Below are 7,880 nucleotides of genomic sequence, written 5' to 3' on the forward strand. Positions count from 1 at the left end.
CTAATGCAGTTTCAGTGCTGTGGTGAAGACGAAATCCAGACTGGAGAGGTTCATAAAGCTGATTTGAGGAGAGGTGCTCAGTTAGCTGTTGTGCCACAGCTTTTTCTAAAATTTTGGAGAGAAATGGCAAATTTGAAATTGGCCTATAGTTGCTAATACAACCTGGATCCAGGTTTGGTTTTTTAAGAAGGGGCTTAATAATAGCTTGTTTGAAATTGTCAGGGATTTGTCCAGTTACAATAGATTCATTAATAATACTAAGCATGGAAGGTCCAATAATAGGGAGAAGTTCCCTACAAAGTTTGGCAGGGAGGGGATCAAGAAGGCAGCTGATGGGTTTCGAGGAATCTACCAGCTCGATGAACGCTTCCATAGAAATAGGGTTAAAGTGGGTAAGAGCCTCAACATGCAGCATGCTGGGTATAGAGTCTGTGTTGGATTCTGTGTTGATGGCCACTCCTCCAGGCCTAGTCTGTAGTTTGTCCCTTATTGCATAGATTTTTTGGTCAAAGAAATCTAAGAAATCATTGGGAGAGAGATCTGAACTAACGCAGAGTGTACTTTTCTTAGTGAGTTTTGCAACAGTATCAAATAGGAACTTTGTGTTGTGTTTGTTCTTACTAATCAATTTCGAGAAATATTCTGATCTGGACCTGATGAGGACTTGCTTGTACTCAATTTGGCTGTCCTTCCAGGCCAGGCGGAAAACCTCCAATTTAGTGGTACGCCACTTATGCTCTAATTTTCTAGTGGACCTCTTGAGAGTGCGGCTTTCCTCTGAATACCATGGAGCCATTTTCTTGTCTTTTCTTTTCCTTGGTTTGAGTGGGGCAACAGAATCTAGGGATAACTGAAGAACCAAATTCAGATCCCTTGTTTTAGCATTTAATGATTTATTTGGGACGTCCAGTGCTTCTAGTGCAGCAGGTAGAATATTAGCCAGTTCCATAGCTGTGTTTGGGGTTATGCAGCGGCTAGTAGAAATATTCTGGGTGCCTCCAAGGCTCTGGCAGAGATCCATTTTAAAGGTAACCAGGCAGTGGTCTGATAATATAAGATTGTGGGGGTGGACAATGATGTCACTAATCTTGATTCCCCGTGTGAGAACTAAATCCAATGTATGCGAGTGAAGATGGGTAGGTTTAGAAACCACCTGAGTGAGACCTGTGGAATCCAATAGAGCAGTAAAGGCCTTACTTAGAGGATCTTTTGGGTCATCCACATGGATGTTAAAATCACCCATAATTAAGACATTATCAGTATATGTCACAAGATCAGCACTAAAATCTGCAAATTCCTCTAGGAAGAGGGAATACGGGCCGGGGGGCCGGTATAGAGTAACTAAACTAAATGAGGGAGGGGGGGCAATAGTAGAAGAATTAGTCCTTTTTAGAGTAGTTGGTGGTTTCATGCAAATTATCTCAAATGATTTAAAGGTATTTACGGATTTTAGGCTAAGGTTGAAGCTAGCTTTATATATCATAGCAACACCGCCACCTTTCTTTGAGACACGAGGGATGTGTGAGTACGCAAAATCCGGAGGCGATGCTTCATTCAGGGAGGAATATTCTTCAGGTTTTAACCAGGTTTCAGTGAGTCCAATCAGGTCCAGGTTGCATTCAGACATCAGATCATTAATCAAAACTGCCTTTGGGGATAGAGATCTGATGTTTAGGAGCCCAACATTCCAGTATGGGTTTTTGGCAGCTTTAGACGTAGGTAATCCTTCTGAAAAGGTGGCACTGCTATCAGAGAACTTAGTAGGAAGAGCAACGGGGGAGCAAGGCTGAATACATATCAAATTGGTATAATTCCTAATAATTGAGGGCCGGAATTTGGAAAAATGGCGGGGGACAGACACCGTCTCAATGGGAGAAACAACATCAGCATCCACGCTGGCTACACTACAAGCTGAGCTATCGGGCCCCCAACAGCTCACAACATGCCTATCAACATATCTATCAGACTCTCTAAGAGACTGTGGCCCGGCTTGTTCTAGTGAGTGTCAGGCCTGCTCTAAAATAGCTTCAATATTCCTAGACAAAAGAAAAGCACCTCTCCAGCTAGGATGGAGCCCGTCACTTTTCAACAAGCCAGGTTTGGCCCAGAAACGAGACCAATTATCTACAAATCCTAAACCCTGTTCTGAGCAAAAGCGAGCCAACCAGCGGTTGAGAGAGACAAGCCTGCTGTAGATCTCGTCAGTCCCCCTAACAGGTAGTGGGCCAGAGACTATTACTCGATGCCGACTCATCTTTTGAGCAAGGTCACATGCCCGAGCTATATTAACCTTCGTGACCTCTGACTGCCTCAGCCTTACATCATTGGTGCCGACATGAATGACAATATTCTCATACCTATCATCAGTGCGTGCGCCATGTGCCTTAGCTTGGGCCTTTGCCTTAGCCCTAGTGCTAGCCAGCACCCTAAGATTAGCTTCTATGTCGGTAGCTCTGGCCCCCGGTACACAGTAAACTGTCGCTGGTTGCTCTAATCTAATGTTACGAGTGATGGAGTCACCGATCACTAACGTCTGAGGAGTCCCACTCCCACCATGCTGCAAAGGTGAAACCGGTGGGGCTAAACTTGAGTTCTCCCTCACGCTAGGACTCCCTGTCTGTGATGTTGCGCCAGTCGCATCTAAAGTTACTAGCATACGTTCTTCCTCAAGCGACTGAACGCGACTCTCTAACAGAGTCAACTTATCGAACAAAATGGCACATGTAGGACAAAGTGAGTGGTCGTGAGACATTATAGTTAACTTACGTGAATAGTTTATGCCAACCAAGATAATCCGTCAAGAGCGTTGAGTTGGTTAGTTCAACGGGAACAGTAGCGTCGAGCTCCAAGCTGTTAGATGTTAGATGACTACAAGGAGAGCTCAAACTATGAACTCTGTAGTTTGAGTGGTCATGTGTTGGGAGCTGTGAATCTCTTTCTCTGAGACTGTTGTAACGTCATTACTGCCTGACTGTCACTCAACAACAACTGCGTGAGAATGTCACAAACAATATGTGGGGAAAATTTTGGACAGGTTTAAAATGCAGGATTGCAGACCTAGATCAACGCCCTGTGAACAAAAATTTAACTATACTGATGGTGCCGAAAAGATGACTGATGTGAAAAAATATAGAGAGGCAGTGGGAAGCCTCATCTATCTGAATGTCTGTACTAGGCCTGATATAAGTTTTGGGGTAAGCAAACTGGCACAGTATTTCACAGAGCCAACTGTTGAGCAATGGACCACAGTTAAACATGTACTGAGGTATCTTAGAGGTACAATTGACAAAGAGCTGTATTACAGAAAATGTAATGAGACACTGGGAATAAATGCATACAGTGACGCAGATTAGGCGGCCAGTAATGACAAACGTAGCACAACAGTGTGTAAACACTTCATGACTTAACCCAGGTTAAAAATAAATATGATTTAGTTAATAAATAAGTGAATAAATAGAATTAAAACTTAGCTGAGTAAAATGCATATTAGTTATTAAATCCATGATTTAATATGATTAAAATGTTTTTTTCAAGTATCCTGGTATTTTAAGATGCAGCCAATCAGAATAATTGTAGCTCTTCTTGTGGCTGGAAGAAAGTAGTTGGAGTGGATTGAAGACAGCGATATAGAAGAGAGACGCTTGTTGCAACCAGTGAGCTAGCTAAATAACTTGAAAAGACTGCATTGGTATTGTTGTAAGCTTTTATTTTATTTTCTAAAAGTGCTTTGAGTTGTGTTCTGTCTACGTCGGTAGACTGGTTATTTTAACATTAGTTATTAGGTTATTGAGAGACACCGAGAAAACCGTGTGGAGCTAAACATCCATGCGGCTGCATCCATGCTAGCCTCCTAGCTCCATGCTTGCAGGAGAATAGATGGCGAGCCTTCCCAGAGAGTAACCGCACTGAACTGAATCCTTTTTTTTTTTTCAACGAACGGTAGGACTGACAGAAACCTTCATTACTTCAATCAGAAGTTCGTATGAACGTTGGATTACGTGGTTTTCAGATCGACAGACTGTTCCTAACTCAAGTGAAATTTAGAACTACAGAAGTGTTCGTAAGAAAGAATCCGTCTGAACTTGTTACCACACACTGAACTGAATATACAGCATTACATTCAAAGTATGTTTATAATGTTTTCTTTTGATATCTGAATGTTATTCTTGAAACTCAATTTTGATTGTATGCATATTATTTTCCCTATGTATGTTGGTGAAGCATATGCTGGGTTATGCTAATGCTATTACAATAACTCAGTGGTTTAGCTGAGGTGTAACATATGAAAGTAAACTAGAGGTTTAAATAGGCCGAATTCAATATACATTTAGAACTTATTCATAAAGAGTTCACTCAAATAGAAAGCAAATAATAATTCCAAGTTACTGTTTAAAACCTAAATTAAACAGAAGTAAAATTAGGAATTTGATTAAACAAAACTAGTGAATAGTAAACCACTTTGTTGTCTAAACGAAAAAAGATTGAATTTTGAATTAAAGTCACTTGAAGATGTGTATGTAACACGTGTGTTATGTTAATTGTATTGTAAATGTGTCATACGGTACCAATTCTTTATTCTATCTAAACAACTAATTTCTTTACTATTCTTATATAAAGAAGCCGGCATTTCAATTCATCTTATGGTCTGTGGTGTGTACTATATTAATATTTCCATTGTTTAACTATACCAACTGCTCCTACCGAACCTAGACTCTGGTCCTCTTTTAATAACTTATCTACTACTTGTAATAAGTAATGGCGGATTCCTCCAAACATTGCGAACCAGAGGGTATCGAGTACACGCAGCAAGTTTGGTGTGAATCCATCAAAGATTTGCTGAGATACGACCCAACTTCCTGTTTGCTAGCTTAACAGCACATTTTGATTGCCTGTAGCGGGCAAACAGTTTCGAAAATCAAAAAACCATGCAATAGCAAAGCAGAAAATCTATATAAACGGACACCATGGTGTGCGTTGAACTCGGCTTTATCCAGGGAATCCAATGATACCTCATTTTTGAAAATCGGTCATACAGTTGGTGTTCATGTTTGCTGGCTTAATGGCACATTTTGATTGCCTGTAGCGGGTAAACGGTTTCGAAAATAAAAACACCATGTGAAAGCATTTGTGAGGTTTGGTCTGAAGATAATATCTGGCAAATTTGGTGAAGATTGGACAACATTTGTAGGAAGAGTAGAGAAAAAACGTTTTTCAATGAATTCAAAATGGCAGCCACATCAATTCGGCTATTATCACAAATTATTATGAGTCATACACGGGATGTCACAAGATATCATGAGACAAAGGAATCACTTAATAAAGGCAAACAAATCAATAGTTATTGGCCAAAACACATTTTTGCTTCCTGCGGCCACGCCCAGTGATCACATGACACCAAATTGTGTGGACATCCTCAGAATAGAGTTCCGAGTCATCATACCAAGTTTGGTGTTGACATCTCAAAGATTTGCAGAGATTTGATCCAATTTCCTGTTTGGTTGCTTTGTTGCCGATTTTGATTAGCTGTAGCGGACAAACCGTTTTGAAAATCCAATGTAAAAGTAATGCCTGAGTGAGGGTTGCTCTGAAGATGATGTATGCCAATTCTGGGGAAGATTGAAATATAATTGTAGGAGGAGTAGGCTTTCAAAGATTTTTGATAAAACCGGAAATAGCGGAAAATCCCTATAACCGTAAATCGACGCCATTGTGTGCGTTGAACTTGGCTTGTTCCAGGGAATTTTTTGAAAATTGGTCATACGGTTCAAAGGTTACATGTGTAAACACAAGTCCAACTTTGACCCATTGGTGGCGCTAGAGTTGTCTAATGGGAGACATGAAACTTGGTGTAAGTGTAGAAGTGACTGTCCTTAATGAGTGTGCCAAATTTCACAAAAAGTTACCATATGGTTCTAGGGGCTGCCATTGACTTCCATGGTACAAGAATATTTTTTTTTTTTTAAGAATAAAACTAACAATAACAATAGGTTTGGTTGAAATATCTGTTTGCGTTCAAGAGTACTGAGAGCTTCGCTGCTTGGCCCCTAATAATACTACCAATTATAAAAGGTGATCACCACCTGGTGGTGAGTTGGCTTCGATGGTGGGGGAGGACGCCGGTCAGGCATGGCAGGCCCAAACGTAATGTGAGGGTCTGCTAGGAACGGCTGGCGGAACCCTCTGTCAGAAGGAGCTTCAACTCCCACCTCCGGGAGAGCTTCGATCATGTCTCGGGGGGGAGCCGGGGACGTTGAGTCCGAATGGGCCATGTTCCGGGCCTCCATTGTTGAAGCGGCTGACCGGAGCTGCGGCCGCAAGGCGGTCGGTGCATGTGGCGGCGGTAACCCACGGACCCGGTGGTGGACTCCGGAGGTGAAGGATGCCGTCAAGCTGAAGAAGGAGGCCTATCGGACTTAATTGGCTGGTAGGACTCCTGAGGCAGCGGATGTGTACCGGCAGGCCAAGCGGTACGCGGCTTTGGCGGTCGCGGAGGCAAAAACCTGGGCATGGGAGGAGTTCAGCGAGGCCATGGAGAATGACTTCCGAACGGCTTCAAAAAGGTTCTGGACCGCCATCCGGCGGCTCAGGAGGGGGAAGCAGTGCTCTGTCAACACTGTATACGGTGCGGATGGTGCGCTGCTGACCTCGACAGGGGACGTCCTGGATCGGTGGAAGGAATACTTCGAAGACCTCCTTAATTCCACCAACACGCTTTCCGACGTGGAGGCAGAGTCTGGGGACATCGGGGGGGGCCCTTCTATCTCTGGGGCTGAGGTCGCCGAGGTGCTTAAAAAGCTCCGCGGTGGCAGGGCCCCTGGGGTGGATGAGGTCCGCCTGGAGCAGCAATGTGGTTTTCGTCCTGGCCGTGGAACAGTGTACCAGCTCTATACCCTCCGCGGAATCCTGGAGGGTACATGGGAGTTCGCCCAACCAGTCTACACATGTTTTGTGGATTTGGAAAAGGCGTTCGAGAGTACGGGGTACCGGATTCCCTGATAGGGGCTGTCCGGTCCCTGTACGACCGGTACCAGAGTTTGGTCCGCATTGCTGGTAGTAAGTCAAACTTGTTTCCGGTGAGGGTTGGACTCCGCCAGGGCTGCCCTATGTCAACGATTCTGTTCATTAGCTATATGGACAGAATTTCTAGGCGCAGCCAGGGTGTTGAGGGGGTCCAGTTTGGTGACCTCAGGATCGGGTCGATGCTTTTTGCAGATGATGTGGTCCTGTTGGCTTCATCGGGCCGTGACCTTCAGCTCTCACTGGAGCGGTTCGCAACCGAATGTGAAGCGGCTGGGATGCGAATCAGCACCTCCAAATCTGAGGCCATGGTTATCGACCGGAAAAGGGTGGAGTGCCATCTCCGGGTCGGGGAGGAGATCATGAACCAAGCGGAGGAGTTCAAGTATCTCTGGGTCTTTTTCACGAGTGAGGGAAGAATGGAGCGGTGCGGCGTCCGCAGTGGGCTCTGCATCAGTCCGTTGTGGTTAAGAAGGAGCTGAGTCGAAAGGCAAAGCTCTCTATTTACCAGTCGATCTACGTTCCTACCCTCACCTATGGTCACGAACTATGGGTAGTGACCGAAAGAACGAGATCGTGAACACAAGCACCCGAAATGAGCTTTCTTCGCAGGTTGTCCGGGCTCTCCCTTAGAGATAGGGTGAGAAGCTTTTTCATCCGGGAGGGGCTCAGAGTAGAACTGCTGCTCCTCCGCGTCAAGAGGAGCCAGCTGAAGTGGCTCGGGCATCTGATTAGGTTGCCTCCTGGACGCCTCCATGGTAAGGTGTTCCGGGCACGTCCCACTGGGAAGAGGCCCCGGGGAAGACCCAGGACACGCTGGAGGGACTATTTCTCTCGGCTGGCCTGGGAACGCCTCGGGGTCC

The sequence above is a fragment of the Hypomesus nipponensis genome, chromosome 7, assembly GCF_054491055.1.
Source record: "Hypomesus nipponensis isolate SF chromosome 7, ASM5449105v1, whole genome shotgun sequence".
Lineage (NCBI taxonomy): Eukaryota > Metazoa > Chordata > Actinopteri > Osmeriformes > Osmeridae > Hypomesus > Hypomesus nipponensis.